Below are 18,276 nucleotides of genomic sequence, written 5' to 3'. Positions count from 1 at the left end.
CTCTGTTCCGAGAGCTCTGCTGTGTCCCTGCAAATAGGATTCCTTTTTTAAAAAAAATAAAATGAAAGCCAACAGTTTATGAAGAAGAAATGAAGTGGCAATTTCCCAGCATGACTGGGAATCAATACAAGCTGTTGTCAGGGTTTTCCTTTCGGAGGGTGATGGCTACGCTTCTCCAAAGTCAAGAGCGACGGAGCCCCAGTGCTTGACTTACAACTGCTTCATCATAGCAAGATATGTTTAATTTAAAACTCACTGCAGTTGGGTTCGAACTCAGCTGGGACTTGATTTACTGCTAATTCATTTCTACGAATCCTATAATTCTAAACTCAGTCACCAAACAGTTTAATGCTGATAGAAATCACCAGTGCAATGCTTTATGAATGGGCGCCAGGGGAATTTTGTTAGTAAGTGTGTGTTATTCACTTTGGAAAGGAGCGTGGTGCTTGGGCAAAGCATGACCAAGGGCCTGTAATTGAGCACGTGGATGCCCAGCCAGTGTCCCCAGGTTATCCAAACCCAAATACCGCTGGGGTGATAGTCCACCCCCAGCCAAACTCTCAAGCCCACATATCATTACCAACGTGAGACGAATACTGGGCGGTGAAATGCTTCCCATGGGAAATTCCTAACTTCTCTCTCCGGGTCACTTACCCAACGGTGGGTAACCATGGATTTATAGTCTCATTAGAAACCTTCAGCCTCTCTAGGGTAGCAAAGTTTCTTTCCCTAGAGAAAATTTGTTTCCACCATCCAAAATTTAGGGAGCTGTGTCTGAAGAACGTTCTTAGTTAATTCAGAACATTTATCTTTGCCAGTTATATTGAAGCCTATTATTCCGTAAGTGTAGCTGAAAAGAATATATGGAGAAGGTGAATGTCATTACTCACATATTTTGCAAACATCCATCTTGATCTGTTATGTACAGCCGAGAAGCGCTACTTTTTGGAAACATGTCCACAAACCTGTCAAAGCTGTAACCACACTCCTTAAAAGGATCCCTTTAGAAGATACACATCTGAAAGCACTACTGTCGCCCAAGTCTCACAACAATTCACAGCCATGTCTGAGATTCTCAAAAGCAAATGACAAGGTCAAGAGCAAGCCAAGCTCCTCCGGAAGCTGGACCTCTCCAGTCTGCATTTTACCAGAGCAGCAGATTCGTTCTCCTGTTTATTTCTGCTCCAAACTGAACTCAGACCTGAAGGCTTCCCGTTGAAGACCAACATCTCCCCAAATGCTTCCTCCTGAACACCCGTTCCAGGTTTACATACACCCACACAAGGGGAACCCAATGCCAAATAAGCTGGCAAATGGTTGGCTAAGAATAAATAAGCAGGTTTTTCTGGAGCAGAATTCCCAAGCCTTTCATGTGCATCTTGAATCTCCAGGAGGACACAGTCTAAGGCGCCTGTAAGACATATTTGGCCACAGAATGCTTTTTCCATGGAGAAACTCGTCCTTGGAATGCCCTGGGAAATGCTGTTTGGTCGTCCCCGCCAATCTACCAGCACCGAAACCCGCAGCGAGTGTTACGTGGCAAGCAAGTAATCAACTCCATGTGCAATAATGTGAATAGACCACTGCACTCTACCTGCCCCCAAACTGCCAGCACCCAAGACACTCTAGGGTGACGGATGGGCTCTGCTGTTGTCTTGGTTTATCGAAATCTTCTGAAATAGCCACCCGTCTTGATGTGGTTCCACCCCTGCCCTTGCCAGAAAGCAGACACCGCCATTGCAGCTGGTTTACACTTCCCTCGTTTTATCCTTTACAGACCATTCGTCTCCACCTTCTCCTGCTCCATTCATTCATTCAGTTTACTCAGCAAATATTACTATTTTTTTATTGCTTCCAGTAGGAGAGGCCCTATGTTCAGCACCGAGTATGCAAGAGAAGTAAGAAAGGGAAAGACATAAAGAAATCACTCCAGTGCTGTTGGCATCATTGCTACCGGCAGCAGCAGCATCTTTACCATTATTTAAGAGTATGAATTAAGTTCCTGAATACACAAGGGACTGCTTCAAGCAGGGGCTGGTCCTGACCCACAGGGAGCCAGAAATCTCAAGCAGACACGCTAATGCACACACACATCTCCAAGTCAGGGAGCTGCCCTCATCAACCAGCAGTTAAGGGCAAGTGCATTTAGGGGAGCAAGATGGTGAAGAGAGGGGGAAAGGGGTCGTAAGCACAGTGCGACCATCTGTCCTTTGCCTGCCTGACCCTAGAGGGGCTTCAGAGCACAAGCGCTGTAATAAAAGGGTGGGGGGCGGGGGAGACTAGTAAGAGGCAATTGCTTATGGAAAATATTCTATGCAGAAATGTCCCCTACTACTTTATACTTCAATAGTTATAATAGTTTTGAAAACAAGGAGAGAGGCAGAGGTCATTTGCATCTGCCCTCTCAGCCACCACGAGCAGACGTGGCTGACACATTCACATATGACCACGTGGAAGGCACTCCTTAGGTTAATGAGCCCTAAAAGTTGGGAAAGCCTCTTGCAACCTAACTGGAACCCATTCTTCATGTGATTTCTATTCGGGGTCTCAGGTGGGTAACCCATAGTGGGGCTGGCTATTGCGGCCATAGAGTCATGAATTTGGGGGGCTGAATGATGACTCTTATGGGAGCAGCCTGCCCTGGTTTGCTACCTGACTCTGCTCTGAAGAACCGTATATGGACTCCTTACGTGGAACCCCTTATCCCCGACCCCCAGTTGGTGTATGCACCCAGATCTGCCTGGCCCCACCTGACATGCCACTTCCATCCCCAATTCTGAGCTTCAGCCACTTGCCCCACTTCCTGCCAGAGGGGCCCGAGGGACACCTCACACTATTTCTCTGGCCCTACAGTTCTTGAAGCCTTTGTTCCTTCGGGGCGAAGAATGAATCCGGCAGGTGTAGCCCCAACCCATGGGCCTGACCACAGAGGCACTAGTTTGATGTAGCATCACAACCTCAAAGTAAGGAGGTGTCCCCACTTTACGGGGTGAATGGTGCCCAGGGCGCTGCAGCACCCAGGAAGGACCCCGCCGACGGATGCTGGCTCTTCTGTTTCGTGTTCCCATCGGGCTTCTCTAGATCCCTCCTTAGTGATGGAGCCACCAGCCATGCTTCCTCGGGAAGCTGCAGCTGGCTTGGGAATACATTCTTTCTTTCTCTTCCTTCCCGACCTCTCCTCCGTTTCTCCTTCACTCCTGCTGCCCTGGGATCCCACCTTCAGCAAAGGATCACCACATCAGCTTTGGCCCCAGACTCTGCTTTCCAGGGAACCCAGGCCAAGAGGGGGACAGAGGGACACACAAGCCGGGGGCTCCCCTATAGCGCTGACCAACAGTCCTTGTTGGATCTGTTCTGTGCACTGGAATTCCACATACGTTTTCATTTGCATAAAGCATTCTACCTGCATACATACTAAAAACGATTTTTTAAATCACTGATCTCGACCAACCCCCCTCATTTTATCAATGGTAATCCTGAAACACAGGGGATTTTTCCCAAGACCCTGAGCTGGTAAGTGACAAAGTTAGATTATCTACATCTATTTGTCTCCACTGTCTAGCTTTTCCCGCAACACCAGTGCTTTTTAACCAGGGGGAACACACCAGAGTTGTCTAGGAACCTGAGAAAATATACACCTGCCTGGACCTCACTCCTGTCTGAGAAGTTCTCTGCTGCCTTGACACGACAAGGGGCAAACGCTGAGCCTGGAATTGGACTCTCTGCCCATCTGGCAAAATTCTGCTTGAAACCTGAGTCCCCCCGTAATCACCAGGCCCCGGTACTTTGTGTGTGTGGCGTGCACTTTTCGCTGCATTTTTTACTGTAGAATCTACCGCGTTATTTACAGTTGAAATCAGACCAATGAAAGAGTTTGTGTTAGTCCAGCGTTTCTCAGTGGATCTCCAGGGCTACTACATAGGGTAGCTACCTTTTGTGGGTGCACAGTCCATATGAGTGTGTCTAAAGGCTCTGAGAAGTCCTGCAACAAGGAACCTCTTTAGCTTTGCTTTACACTCAGGGTAAACGTATGGGGCCACAGAAACTTTTTGTGTGTGCCACAGCTATTAATTCCCACAGAACATACTTTGGGAAATTCTGCTCTGTTGTAGGTTTCCCTTCAAGAAGCAGGTCTGAGACAGAGAGAAGGAAAATGAACTCTCTCCCTCTGAAAGGTGAGCTGACGTTGCACGTCGTCTGGTTCAGTTATGCAACCCCATGGCTCCAGCCCTGACACGCCTGCCTCTCGCTGTCTACTCCTTGCACAATCAGCGGGACAGTCCTGCTTTGCTTACTTTCCCGCCTCGTGATCTCGGGGGCAAAGGCAAGAATGGTCTGTTTGTCCTCGACTCCACACAACCAAGAGGGAAATCCAGCTGGGCTCCTACGAGATGGGGCAGTGAGTGTGTCCGATCTTGAGTGAAGACCAGGAAAGCCTCTGACCAGCTCTGGTTCCCGGGGCCTCCTCCTCCACTGCGTCTTCTACTGAAAGTGCTCTTGCCCGTAAGACTCGGGCATTGATTCAGCTCGTCTGCGTTCAGTTCAGCGCATCGACTACGGAGACCATATCGTCTGAGCTAGCGATCTGTTTTGTGTTGGAGTGACAACACATCCCCAAATCCAATTTGCTGTTGCGACTCTTGGTTCATGGAGAAGGCACGGCAGAGAGGGAGGGGAACAGCCAAGCTTAGCCAGCAGGTGAGGACACACACCTGTCGGGGTGAGTCTGAGCGGGACTCCAGGAGTGTCAGCCCCTCCTCCTGCTGCCCCAGAGGGGGGTGATGGTATTCCAAGTGCACCCCTGCTAGCCACCTCGAGTTTGGCAGAACCTTCACCCACTTCAGTGTAGGGGGGAAAAAAAGCCAAATCAATAACACATAGGATAAAAGCTTGTCTTTTGGAAGAAAGAAACAAACAGCTAAGCACACGAGGAGCCCCTGTGGCTATTCCCTAAAATGTTCAGGCCGGAGAGACCCGGCTTTGGGATGGGACGGCACCCAACCAGGTCCATAGCTCCATCAGGGCTTCCCTGCCCACCCCTCTCAGAATCCAGATGTAATTCCTAACAGGACGACTTCCCCATGCACAGCCCTTTGGCACCAACTTCCAGTAAACCTCTGCTCCATCTACCATATGGACCCGGCACCCAGTGTGGGATGACGTCCTCAAGCAGAGATGCCTTCCCTGCCTCTTGGCTTCCAAAATCTGGGACCCGAGGGCTAATGAATGAATGAATGAATGAATGAACATAGCTGAGCACCTACTGTGGGCATCCTTCTCCAAGAGTGAAAAGACCATCCGCCATGTAGCATCCTGGAGCTTAGGACATTCCGCCTTAGTTCCTACTCCGTCACAATGGAAATAAATACTCCTCACCTCACAGGGTGACTTGAAGGATTAAATGGGAGAGTCGTGTTTCCACAGGCCAGCAAACTCCAAGCGGTGACTAGGAAGCACAAGACTCCACAGTGACTCCTGCCAGCACGAGACTCAGCCTCACAGGATGGAAAGCAGAGATCAGGACCTCACGCACTTCCTCCCTCCCTCAAGTTTTTCCCAGGAGGGATGGGCGGAGTCATTTGCCAAAGGTGGCCAGAGTCACGTGGGAAACTGAGCTCTGTGCTAGAATGATCCCTGCAATTTCACAACCCACCAACAGTGAGGCTAAGACGCAGCCCCTCTGAGAAAGGGCAGAATGGAGCCTCAAAGGGTAAACAAATTCACGGGGGGTCACAGCGGTAGTCCAGGGGACAATCCAGGTAGTGTCACCTTCCTGGGTACACTCTTTCCCAAAACTCCCATAGGCGTGGTGGCCTGCTCCACAGACCTTCTAAGGAGGCAAACAGCACGGTGATTAGGAGGGAAGTCAGTGTGTTTGCTGAGGGTTGAGACTTGGAGCCATCACCCACCAGCTGTGTGATCTTGGCCAAGTCCTTACCCGCCCCCATCTCAGGTCCCTCGTGGTGAAAGAGGGGACAGTAATAAGAATTGCCCCTCTGGGTTGTTAGGAGGAAAGGGGCCGACCTGTGTGAAGTACTTCCATGATGCCTCACCTGAGAAAAGGCTCAATAAATACTAGCCACTGTCCTCTTCCTCACCACGAATTAGTATTCTTTTCCGTTCTGTTACTTTCACAAAGACAGATCTTAACAGCCTCTTCCCTGGGGAGGCTGATGCCACATGATCTTAGCACCAGGGTCAGGGGCTCACCGAGACTCACACGGGGACCCAGGAAGCTTTCCTTCCAGGCTGCTTCCAACCAGGCAGCCCCCTCCTTCTGGAATGAGGCCTCCGCTCTGGGAATTAGGACCCCCTGCCTGTCTCTGCTTTTAAGATCCGTGTCTCACCACTTAGCAGCAGAGCCCCCTTCAGTCTCCCTGCTGACTCTACCTTCCTGCCACCACTGGAACGCTGCAGCCCAGGCAGCGAGGAGGGGAGAGGGGAGAGTAAGTAAGCCCCCAGGAAGGGAAGGAGGGTGCCAGGTGGGAGTTCGGGGTAGGGCGCAGCGGGGCTCCCAGCTGCTTCTAAAGAGGTGGTGTCTGCAGGGCTCTGTGCGGACCAAGCATTGCTCAATAGCCTATAGGGCAATTACCCTAATCACGTGCATCTCCCAAACAGCCGTTTGATTTATTAGCACGACGTCTTTTTAAAATGCCGCTCTTAAATATAAATAACACTTAATCATCCAGCTGTCGTTAAATTCATGTTATATTGATTTCTTGGAGTGCCACACATTTGAGGGCGAATGGGCTGGCGGATGTGTGCACAAAGCCAGGAGGAGGGTTAGCAAGTGGTGGGAAGAGGAGGAGGAAAGGGGGTGTGGGGACGAAGGAAGGGGGGTGTCAAGCGTTGTTCACCCGCGCCAGCGTCTGCACCGGTCTGGCATCGGGTAGAACTGGACACAAATAAGAAGAGAGTAGAGCCTAAAAATTAATGGCACATCTGTTGCACAGACAAATCACAGCCGAGATCACGGGCGCTTTCCTGTATGGCTGCCGCCTGACACCGCCCATCACAGAGCCACTCCAACAGGTCTCCGAGGTGGCATTATCTATGTAGTGCCTTCTCTGGGTGGAGCTGGGGAGACGCAGCTAAAAAAAACGCCTCCTAACTGGCTAGGAAGGGAGAGCAGGGCTGCAATTTCTTTGCATCAAAGCCTGGTGATAGCTAGGAACTAAGGACGGTTAATCAGCCCGCCCCCTTAGCTCTCTCCTCACTTCAGGACTGCTCCCCCCTCCCAGAAAGCCCCCACTTAATTCCCAGCAGCCCTCATTGTGAGGAAAAGGATCCGCAGGCCAAGTACAGGCAGAATCTACCACGTAGCTCTCCCTGTGTGCAGGGAGCAGCAGACGCTGGAGAGGTGCAGAGACGGAGAAAGGAAACAAGTTGGCGGCCTCCTGAGATGCCTCCAGAAACGTGTGCAGAGCATCGGTGAGTATCCAGGATGAAGTTCTGGAAGGACAGCGGCCCAGCCTGAGGGCGAGCACCCGCAAGGGTCTGCCGAAAGGAAGTACTCACAGCTGGGGTTTTTCTAGTGCAACTCCTTTCTGAGTGAGAGGACCCCAGGGAACTTAAAAGGAAGACCACAGAGGACTGGTAGAGAGGGAGAGTGACAACCTGACATGCTGCGGGGCTGGGCCGGAGAGCCAGGAAAAAATTAGACGTTGTACACCCAGCGTTACACAGATGTTAATTAATGCCTGCTTTATCCTAGAAACCAAATCGGTACCCAACACAAAGTGTGGAAACTGGGGATTTTTTTGAACCCATGTTTAAAAATCTTTAGCTTATATCCAGCGTAATGACTGCTGGCTTTGCATTAAAATGACAGATCCTGAGGCTACAAATCTATGAGAAAGGAAGGCGGGTAGAGAGGGCAGCAGAGAAAGGAACAGGGTCTATGTACAAGATGCCCAGGTGTTTCAGGGAGCTCTGTACCTTGTCTTTTTGTCCCTTTCAGGTCCCATGAGGGAATGTTTACCTGGGAGCCACCCACTGTTACTGGAGTTCACTCTTTCTGTTGAAAACCATGTACCGCTCTATGTGTATGTGGGACCTCCCTGTCCACGGGCTCAGGGGGCATGCGTGTGGAAATATCCCAGTTCTTCCCGGGATACAGAGGTGGGTCCTGTTGCCACACATGGTGGGATGAGCTGACCACGTCGAGCTAGGCTCTTTAAGAACTCGTCCACACACACCCGCCATTCTTAAAAAGAAAATAATGTGTCTTCCCCCTACTGGGTTCTTCCCATTGTGACAGCTTTGCTTTATTCCATCTACCCTTTTCAATCAATCAAAGGGCAGATCACACAGCCAGAATACAATCTGCCTCCCGGGGCGTCTGCTCCTCTCCTCCCCAGCCTAGCTAGAGACCTTTGCAGAAGCTGCAAAAAGTTGGAAAATAGCAGAGATGGGGGTGCCGAGGGACCCCTTAATTTCAGCACCCATCTTTAGGATTTATAGGAACAAACAACTCCTATGCTCAGCACTGAGGTCCTCTTGCTCGAAAGAATGTTGACTTCTTTCCCCTAAGGTTCTGGAAAACTCCCAACATATTTTCCCCACGGGTGAGTTTGCAGGACACTCTGAACACATCATCTTGTATAGAGGGCACAAGCTTATTCCACTTCTTTCCAGGTTGACCAACAAGCTATCCCCACAAGTGACCGCTATAGAAACATGGGACCTTGTTATATTTACATTCAACTCCAGAAGAATATTTCATTTGGATCTCACATTCTTCTTTCTACACCAACCAAACCCTGAATGAACTGCTCCCCAAATGGGGAACTGGGAAAAAGCCCTTTTGGAGCCCCAGCCATCTCCTACCTCCTCCAGAAAAAAGTTTGAAAATAAGCAGCCTGTGAACCTCCAGCCATGGAGAAAATGTAAGGAAGAAAAAGCTTCTGGGAACTAGAACCTTGAACCACAGGCCTCTGGAGAGCGATGCTATATGTCAGGAGCAGCCAGGCTCTGGGGACACTAGCAGATCCAAGACTGTCTTGCTTCCTACAGGGTGGGCACTGCTGAGGTGATCAGGAGAGAGGGGAGCCCCTCCCTTCCGGCATTACACGCTCGTGGATCCCCCTTCTAGATCTTTTTCCCAGACACACACCCTGGAAAGGCATGTGACAGGTGTTAGCCAGAGGCACAGGGGATGCTTTCCAGCACAGTGCAGAGGACGAGTAGGGAGGTAAAGGGGAGACTCAAGACCTGTGTCCCTTAGCCCTGTCGTCTTACTGTGGGCCAGAGACCGCACATGTGAGGAGGTCAGACCTTTTAGGGAGGATCTGACCCCCTTGCCTCCCTTGGCAGGCAACGCACCCACCCCAAGCGGCTCTTCGACCCCTTCCTGCCTGAAATCGCGGCGCATTCTCCGGGAAGCAGAACCACGCTTCAGAAAAGCGATTGTGCTGCCTCTTACTGGGGAAACGCAGTGTCTGTTCCACATGCACCGCCCTACAGAACCGCAGCCCCGTCCGCCTATGTGGCCTCGTCCCCGCGCGCTGGGCCACCAGCCTCTCCAAATATCTGTCTGAGTGTCTGTCGGTCTATCTCCCATTAAAATCCCAGGGTGTCGTAAGACCACAAGGCAGAGATTAGACTGGGCGGGTCTCCCAAGACCTCCCATTACTTCTCCGGTTTTTAAAACCAGCGAGGGAAGAGAGGGGCTGGGAACTGGAAAAAATCACTCCCTCAGCCTACCCGGGTGGGAGGGAGAGGCAGTCACACCCAGACTCCCACCCCGAAAGTCCCGGGTAACAGACGTCCGAATCCAGGAGCTTCCGAGAAAGAACCCAGGAAACACCTGCCCTGGCCGCGCAGCACCTACGGCGGGTGTCCAGGTGCGACGTGGGCAGGTGCCTGTGCGCGGTGTGTGCCTGTGTGTATTTCTGTGTGTACGTGTATGTGTGCGTGCGTGCCACGGGCTGGCTCCAGGGCAGCCGAGGACTCCCGGAGCGAAGCGGGGATCCCCGCCCGCGCTGCCCCCGCCACCCGCCCCGCCAGCTCCTTACCTGGAAGCGCCGCTTTCGCCTGGTTCAGCGGGAGCGCCGCATTGACACTGCAGATGGTGCCGGCGCCGCCGCTTCTCGCCCGCCTCGGAACGTGTGCGTGTGCGCGCGTGGCTGCCTCCTCAGCCCCAGCCGGGAACGCAGATACTCCACCGAGGCACAGGGAGCCCGGGAGGAGGCGAGCAAAACCCAGGGCGAAATCAGAGCCTGCGGGGCTTGACAGCTCCTCTTGCAGCATCCAAGGTGGGCCAAATGTCCAACGAAAAGGTCGGAAGATGTGGATCAATTCCAGGCACCCCTTTCCTCCACCCAGCCCCAGAGCCGAGCAGCGGCAGCGGCGACGCGGGCTGTCCCCCTCCGTCCCCACCCCCGCGGGCTAAATGTCCTTGATGCCAAGCGGGCACGGCGGCGTCACTCCGCGCCGCCCATGCTCTCCTGGCCGGGCCGCTGCCCGGGCGCAGCCAGTGCGCTGGGGACCCGCCGGGGAGCGCTCTCGGCGCCTCTGCGTGTCTCCCTGGGCAGCGGCGGCCGCCCCCCAGCAGCCCGCAGCCGGCCGCGCCGCTGCTGCCCCCGCCCCTGCTGGGGGACTGGCCGGGCAGTGCTGAGGGGCCGGGGCTGGGGGGCCGCGGGAGCCGCCGGCTGCTCCCCGGGGAGGCGCGGGGCTGCGGCGGCGGCTGATGCTGCGGCTGCGGGCCGAGCCCGGCCTCCCGGGCGCGCCCCCGGCCCCCCGGGCGGGCTGCTCGCAAAGTTTGCAGGGGGCAGGGAGCGGGGCTGCCGCTGGCTCGGCCGCCGCCGGAGCTCCCGGGCTGCCTGCTGCCGCCGCGGCTCGCTGCTGCTGTGCATTGAAGCCCGGCCAAGCGCTGCAAAAACTCCAGCTGCCTGGCGCTCTCTGGGTCCTCCTCTCCTCCCTCCCGCCCTCCCTGCTTCCCTGCCTCCCTCCCTCGCCTCGCCTCGCCCCTTCCCCTCCCCGCCGCCAGCCGCCGCTCCCTCTCTGGCTCACTCTGGCTGGCTGGGAGCTCGCGGCTGACATCCAGACAGACCGAAAGCGGCCGGCAGAGGGGGCCGAGGGCGCCTCCCCCACACTCCGCGCCCGCCACTGCCGCCTGGCCCGCGCTCCCCTGCACGGATGTTTGCCGATATCCTCCCTGTCCCCTCTGCACGCAGCGAGCGACCCTGCCAGTGGCGATAGGGGGCAAAGAAGGGCGCATCCACGACGACGGGGTGCAGGGCGCGCACTCGGAATGAGGCACACAGCCTCCTCGGATGGTGGGGACATGGAGTCCGATGGTCAGGGTGCCCCGAAGGGGTTCAGAAGTGACACCGGTGTACGCACCCATTCCTAATCAGAGCCCCGCCCCAGCACCCCACCAAGGTACGCCCCCTCCTTGTGGCTGGGGGCACCCCAAGGACGGACCGAAAGCATGGGTGAGAGAACATGAATGGCCAAGTGCCCTAGAGCTTGCCTGCTCTAGTCATGATTATATTACGAGGCTGGGCTGGCTCCGCACTCCTTGGAAACCCTACATTCTACACCACAGCAAAACACACAATGCGAACAGCAGGGCAGTTTCTGAAGTCCAGAGAAAGAAATCAGGGTGCTGCTCTGGTTTACACAGCCGGCGGCAGGGAGGACATGTGCCAGGATGGGAAGGGCAGCACTGCCTCTGAAACCCCTACCCAGACCCTCCTAGGATTGAGCCCCCCCCCCCAGAGAAGCCTAAGGCATTCCCACACTTACTACTTTATGCATGCCCCCTCACCCCACCCCACAATAGTCCCAGGGAAGTAGCACCATCAATTGTGCCCACTGGCATGGGCAGCAATCAGGGATGACCCCTGGTTTCTGGCCTCCTCCCTCGTGTCTCTTCTTCAACTTTCCTTTTGCCCACACCCAGTACTATCCTTCCCATCAAAACATCGCAGAATCTTCCTATCAGGTGGAAATTATGACAACAGCATAAATCCCTACACCTTTCTGTAGGGGTTATGATTTCGCAGACATCATAGTTGTAAAGTGGGGAGACATTAAAACCAGCTGAGAACTGGCCAGGTGTACAAGACGCAAGGTGGGCAGCAGCATAGGTCAGGCAGGGTCCACCTAGATAGACAGGGCCTCGCCTGAAGCTTTGCTCTCAAGAGGTGGGTGCTTCAGCAAGAAGATGAGCCAGGCTCCAGTGAGGAGGGAAGCAGACATTTGGTTGTCTGGTTAAAGGGTTTTCCAGGAGACAGAGTGGAGCCCTTTCAGCCTCTGCTTCTCTGCTGAGTATTGCACAGCCCAGAAAGCAGCAAGGAGTTATCTTATTAGCTTGTGTTAATACATTGATCTGGCTCCTCTCCTCTCAGAAAGCCTGGATCCCAGACTCTAGATAACGCACACAATATCAGGTTAGTTTTGGAAGTCCGGAGAAACACATAGCAAAATAACTCAATGCTACTGCTTATTGGACCTTCATGGAGCCTGAGGGATCCCAGGACCCAATGTCTCTCTTGGCAGGACTGAGACTCGGGTGAATCAGTGAGGTGCCCAGGATGCAAACTTTAAGGGGGTCCTATATGGCTGTTCCCACCCTGGTCCTGGACCCCTTCAAGGTATTGCCTCTAAAACTGCTGCGTGGGACATCACAGGCTTTTCCCAGAGGTGACACTGCAGAGAGCACCATGGAAAAATCATAATGGGTTACTTAAGGAATATGGTTCCATAAAAGTGGGGCAGGGGTGGGGAGGATCCTTTCAAATGTCTGTTTGCCACTTGGCTTTCACGGATGCCATAAAAATGCTGAAAGGGAGGGGGTAAGTGAGAAAACAGCTTTGCTTCCATTCTCAGCCCTTCTAGCATGCATTTTTAATACAACTTGATTTTTTGCCTCCTGGTAGCCTGTGTGGGTACATGCATGCATATGTGTGTAGGTGTGAATGTAGCTGTTGGGCCCCAGGTCCATTTTCTGATGGATGGATGGATGGATGGGAAGTCAAAGACCTTTTATTTTGGAGGTGGCAAATAAAATGTATTTATTATTCTTTATCTCCTGCCTAATGTGTGGTGTCATTTATTTCCATTCAGAGAAATGAACGCCATGTGGTGCCTGAAGAGTAATAACAGAGCCAGACGACAGGGAAGAACTGAGGCGAAAAGCTGGCCCCACAATGGGCAGGTGAGGGTCCCCAGCCGACTCTCCTGTCATTAATGGGGCCACATGGCCAACTGCCTTTTCCTTTCCTTGCCTTCCATTTAATAGCGTGGGTGAAAAGTGTGCTGCAGCGGCAGTTAAAATGTCATGGTAAGGGTCAAATTAGCAACAGTGTAGGACTCAATTTTTTTTAATTTTTTTTTTTTTAAATGATAATTTTAAAAAATCCAAGCCCCATGGCCATTTCTCTCAAGGCTGGAGAGTGGGGTGGGGTGGGAGGAGTAGGGCCTGGAAGTTAAAGGACCTGGCTGTGCCACCCACCAGCTCTACAATGTGGGGCAAATCACACCTTCTCAGTGGCACTCTGAGTTCCCGCCTGACCCTTGTACCTCTTAGGGATAGTGACATTCAAAGGAGATGCTATGTACTCCTGTGCTTGGAAACTCTAAGCCAAGTACAATACACGTGTAAGGAATTAGCATTGCTTTTCAGAACAACACATCTTTTTTAAGATGGCACAATGCAATGAGGGCAGGAAGGTCCTCGGTTGTCTTGACTCTTCTCTATGAACAGACACGGGGGGAAAGGCAGCCTCTACAAAGGTTCAAAGTGGGGTTTTGCATTAGGTACAAATCCTGCTCACTCTTTCACCTTCCTCAACCCCTGCCAGCTGGTGAGGGGCAACGGGAGACACAAGCTTTCTCCTGCTGACATAAGTCACCCACTGTACCCCTAGCCCAGTGGGGAAGCTGGGTAGGTCATTGCCTGGCTCCAGGGCCACAAGAGGGGAAGCTACATGGCATATTGTTTTGTAAAGCCCTATTTCCGAAGAGGCTGTTTTTGTGGCAGTTCGATTGTGGTTTATTGAGGGGTTTGAGGAGAAAAGTATTGGCTCATCTCTCATGGCTGAACAAAAGGGCCAGCTTAATAGGAGAGTAGAGAAGAAATCCTTGTTTCCCTTCACTTAGCTACCACCATTTTATTAGCCTAGGAACAGAACTGCTATTTAAGTTGATAAAAGCCAGATTTGCTTGTTAAATAAATCACCAGAGCCTGGTGCTGCTATAGCGAATTTTTTCCCCTCAAGAGCTGGCCCAACGCTGGGTTTTACACAGAGCTTAGCGCGCTGGATGAAAACCGCAGGCGACCAGCAGCTTAAAAACCTAAATTGTGGCGCCACCTGCAGGCGAGCAGAAATATCAACGTTATCCCTTCGCGCAGCAGCGACTGGGAGGGGAAGAGCCTTCCGCAGTGACATTGCGCTGGATGCCGAGGTCAGGGTTGCAGACACAAAGAAGCGCCCCAACTCCCCACTGCCCCCTGCTTCCTGGTCTGTCGCCACAGGTCCACTGCACACTTCAGCAGCCTTCAATGTGCCTCCTCCTCGAAAGCTGCCATTTTGAGGTACCGACAGCTGCTCTTAAGATTCTCAGTCCATTGAAACAAACTTATTCTTTCCTCTGTGTCCCAAGGGGGTTAAGTAAGCCTCTATCTAACCCAAGGGTTAGCAAAATGACTGTCCTTGAGGGAGGGTAGGGAAAGAGCATGCCTGTGTCACCACAGACCCAAACTGTCTGTGGCTTCTCTCGCCTCTGGGTGCCAGTGAGGACACGGCAATATTAACCAGGCTTCTCCTGATCATTCACGGCTTTGCCACCACTGACAAAGCCCTGCCTGTCTCCTCCCATCCTGAGACTCCCGGTGGTGGTTGTGCTTGGGAACGAGTCTGATCAGAAGATTCTCTACGAGTCTTGACATGGAAACCCAAGCCGTTTGAGGGAAGGACAGACATCTGTGCACCACCTCTGCCAGGCAGCCCTGATGCTCTACTGTGACTTCCCAGGCCACACCAAGGGCTGGTGCCAAGGGAGGGAGGTTACTGGACTCCCCCCAACTCCTACGCGGTACGGATCTTGCTCACTGGGGCCATGAAGCAGCTCCCATGCCTCCCACTGTCCTACCCTCCTTCCTCCTGAGAGTTCTTCCTTCTCTTTCAGCTAACAAACAAAACGGTCTTTTCAAATGAAGGAACCAGAAGTTAGAGGATGCAGTGGGGGGCCAGGGGGCTGAAGGAGGGAGGGGATGTGACCTAATTCTAGTGGCCAGAAACAGCAGAGTCCCAACTCTTGCTACAAGAAAGTGTAAGCCTTCCAGCGTGGCCCTTCTTGGGGGTTCCAACCCAGGAGGCACGAGGTCCCACACTATCCCTGCATTCCAAGAACTATAGGCAGTTCATGGTTCCCACATGAAGGCGCCATCTTGCTTCTACCTAGTTCACTTGCCAAGTAGCTTAGGTGACCCAGTTGACCCCTGTGACTGGAAGACAAAGAGCACAAAGGCCTCGAGTTCTTTGCCTTGTAATGAAGACAGGTTCGTGCCAATGGGTTGAATACTCTTGCCTGGTAACACATATTCCTAAGGTGGTCGCCAGGTAGTATAACCTACCTGAGTATAACCTTCTAAGTGACTGTGGTAACCAGCCTCCAAAATGGCCCAAACGACCCTCACCAACTGGAATTCATGCCCTTAAGCAGTCCCCTCCCACAATGAATCAGAGCTGACTTAGGGGACCCAGAAGAGATACTGGGGAAGAGACAGTGTGTGACTTCTAAGGCCAGGTTCATAAAAGACATCACCGCTTCCAGCTTGGTCTCTTGGCTCACTATCTCTGGGAGAAGCAAGCTGCCATGTGGTGAGGACCCTCAAGCAGCCTGTGGAGGGGAGCTGAGGCTGCCCACCCATCGTCATCCCAGCACCAACTTGCCATCCCATGAGTGAGCCACCTTAGAAGAGGTTCCTCTAGCCCCTGTCAAGTCTTCAGAGGATTCCAGCCTTTCAGCCTTCCAACTGAGGTCCCAGACATCGTAGAGCGGAGAGGAGATGCTCTTTGATGCCAGTGATTGGGGGTGATTTGTTAGGCAGTAGTAGATAATGGAGACAGTGACTTACAGAGAGGGACTCATTCCCCTGCCCTTGGCCTCCTTAACCTCCTACTCTTATTACTTGAGCCCACTTGGCTTTAGAATCAGAAAGACAGAGAGAGACACACTTCATGTCATGATCTGGATGACACTGAGTAGGACCGGGCCCAGTAGGTGCTCCGCCAGGGTTCTTCAGGGCTCCGGGCTCAAGCCTCTTAGTATATTCCAATGTGTTCAGGGAAAATGAGAAAACCTAGCCAGGGGGCTGGAAAGCATCGACACACACAATGTCGAGTCCAGCACTCACTCTCAGTGGGGTGGAGTCACTTCCAGAGTGTCAGCCTCAGAGACACCCAGCAGTGAGGTGGGAAGTGGTCCTGGATCCTGGTCACCTTAGCAAGCTGTCTGTCCCCTGTCTCTCCCATGGAGCCTCTTGGAAGTCAGACTGAGAGGACTCTACTGAGCACCAGTCCCTATGGTGCTAAAAACGTTCCCAACACCTGATCCTGACCCTCCCAGCCCTGCAAGGCAGGGCAGGCAAAGACTCTTCTTGTTGACAGAAGGGACTGGAAACAGAAGCAGCTGGAAGCTGGTAGTACAGTCTCCACTCTGCACGGTGCCCTATGGGAACTTTTTCGAATCACCTTCTCTCAGCTCCAAGGAATCCTCTCAGTTCTCAGCAACTTCTAGAGAAAGCAGTCCCTGAGGGTCATCAGTGGGCCGAGGGTGGGAAGAAAGGAGGAGAGAGGAAAGAAGCAACGAGGAAGAAGAATAAGAAGAGAAGGAGGTGCCTGTGCTAAATCAGAGTAGAAAGAGCCACAACGTCTCAGGGACTCAAGGTGATCTCCTTCCTCCTTAATAACATCATCCAGGACTCTGTGACTTGCCCCATTTTCCTGGCCAGGCCCCATTCTCCTTCCTCTGTTTTAAAAGGGCTTCCTCCCAAAACTCCCCTGTTGACTCTAGGTTTTGCAAATGCTGGGTGTCCCTTGTGGAGTTCCCTCTCAGCCCCAAGACCACAGTGGTGTGCTGGAGCTTCAGGGCCGAAGAGAGCCAACTGTATGCAACTCTCCCAACTCTGTATTCAGTGACGCCATGCTGAGAGCCGGAAATCAGCCCTGGTGGAAATATTTACACCACGGGAATCAGCACACACTACAAACCAGGGCTTTTATTTTTTGTGCTGAAGCAGTTGTTAACCACTTACGAGCACACCATGGGGCAGGGCCAGCCATGGGCCAGGACCAGGTGGGTGAGGTGGCTTAGGCCTGCTTAGCCATTCTGCTAATTGTTCATGGGCACCCAATAAATACACCACCTACATCACCCCAGATAAAGGTTCCCTTCTGCCCACATGTCACCTCTAGCTGATAAGCAAAAGTTAATACATACTCTATTAATTATTTTCTCCACATCCTGTATTTAACGAGCCTTGATTCGTATTTTTTGACACTAGAATCAAGAAGGAAAGTGATTTTCTTTTCCTGCTAGGCAAACTGAGGCAGGGAAGGTTGAAGTAACGTATCTCAGGTTATACAGGAGTCTGAAATGGAAAGCTCTGAACACCTGCCGTTTACTCCTTCCATTTCAAACTTAAGATTAATACCCTGAGAGCAACTCTATTGTCATTCCCTCAAAGCACTGCTGTTAAAATTATGGTACACCCATACAATAGAACATGGGGTAGATCTTACACAAATGAAGTAAATCTATGTAATCTATGCTCTGAGAAAAAGAAAATCCCAACCAAGTGCATAACCGTGTATTTGTGTATATATTTGCATATTTTTGAATATACAGAATAGTGCATGCATATCTACATAGGCTTATATATACACAGACTATTTTGGAAAGATACATAAAAAACCTAACACCAGCAACCTTAGAGTGGGAGCCAGGGTGAGCTATATTTCATTGTTTCATTGTACATCCTTTGTTCTTTTTGACATTTTATCATGTGCAATACCCCATTTTTTTAAAGCTAGTTAAAAAGGAACAAAAATAATCCCGCTGCTAAAAGCATCGTCACACCACTAGTGTTCCCTTCTCTCTCTCTTCGCAAATCCAGCCAGCCACTCCTCCACCCCATCTGTATCATATGCAAACTTGCCTTTGTTCTAGTTCCAACTATCAGCTCCCTCTTGCTCTTCTGTGGGCTGCCATGAAGGTCACACAGCAGCCTGTATGCCTGGCACGATGGGGTACACATCCCAG

General features: G+C 52.2%; 1 protein-coding gene and 1 long non-coding RNA gene across 3 annotated transcripts in view; one reads left to right on the top strand and one right to left on the bottom strand.

The window, feature by feature from the left end:
* PLXNA4 (plexin A4) overlaps positions 1-10,366 on the bottom strand; it is a 411,943-nt gene extending 401,577 nt beyond the window's left edge. Inside the window, exon 1 of the mRNA XM_019751040.2 lies at positions 10,017-10,366. The gene's annotated coding sequence lies outside the window, so the exon portion shown is untranslated. The remainder of the gene's footprint in view (positions 1-10,016) is intronic.
* Positions 7,013-10,010, top strand: LOC141567594 (uncharacterized). 2 transcript variants are annotated; one of them, XR_012490386.1, is made up of 4 exons: positions 7,013-7,431; positions 7,961-8,121; positions 8,638-8,888; positions 9,316-10,010. It is a non-coding gene; the product is annotated as an uncharacterized LOC141567594 (long non-coding RNA). The 2 variants fall into 2 exon arrangements; XR_012490385.1 differs by having other exon boundaries at positions 8,638-10,010.
* Positions 10,367-18,276: the final 7,910 nt, after the last annotated feature.

The sequence above is a fragment of the Rhinolophus sinicus genome, linkage group LG11 (genome assembly GCF_036562045.2).
Source record: "Rhinolophus sinicus isolate RSC01 linkage group LG11, ASM3656204v1, whole genome shotgun sequence".
NCBI lineage: Eukaryota > Metazoa > Chordata > Mammalia > Chiroptera > Rhinolophidae > Rhinolophus > Rhinolophus sinicus.
The sequence above is the reverse complement of the archived record's forward strand: the minus strand, read 5'-3'. Positions and strand labels throughout refer to the sequence as shown.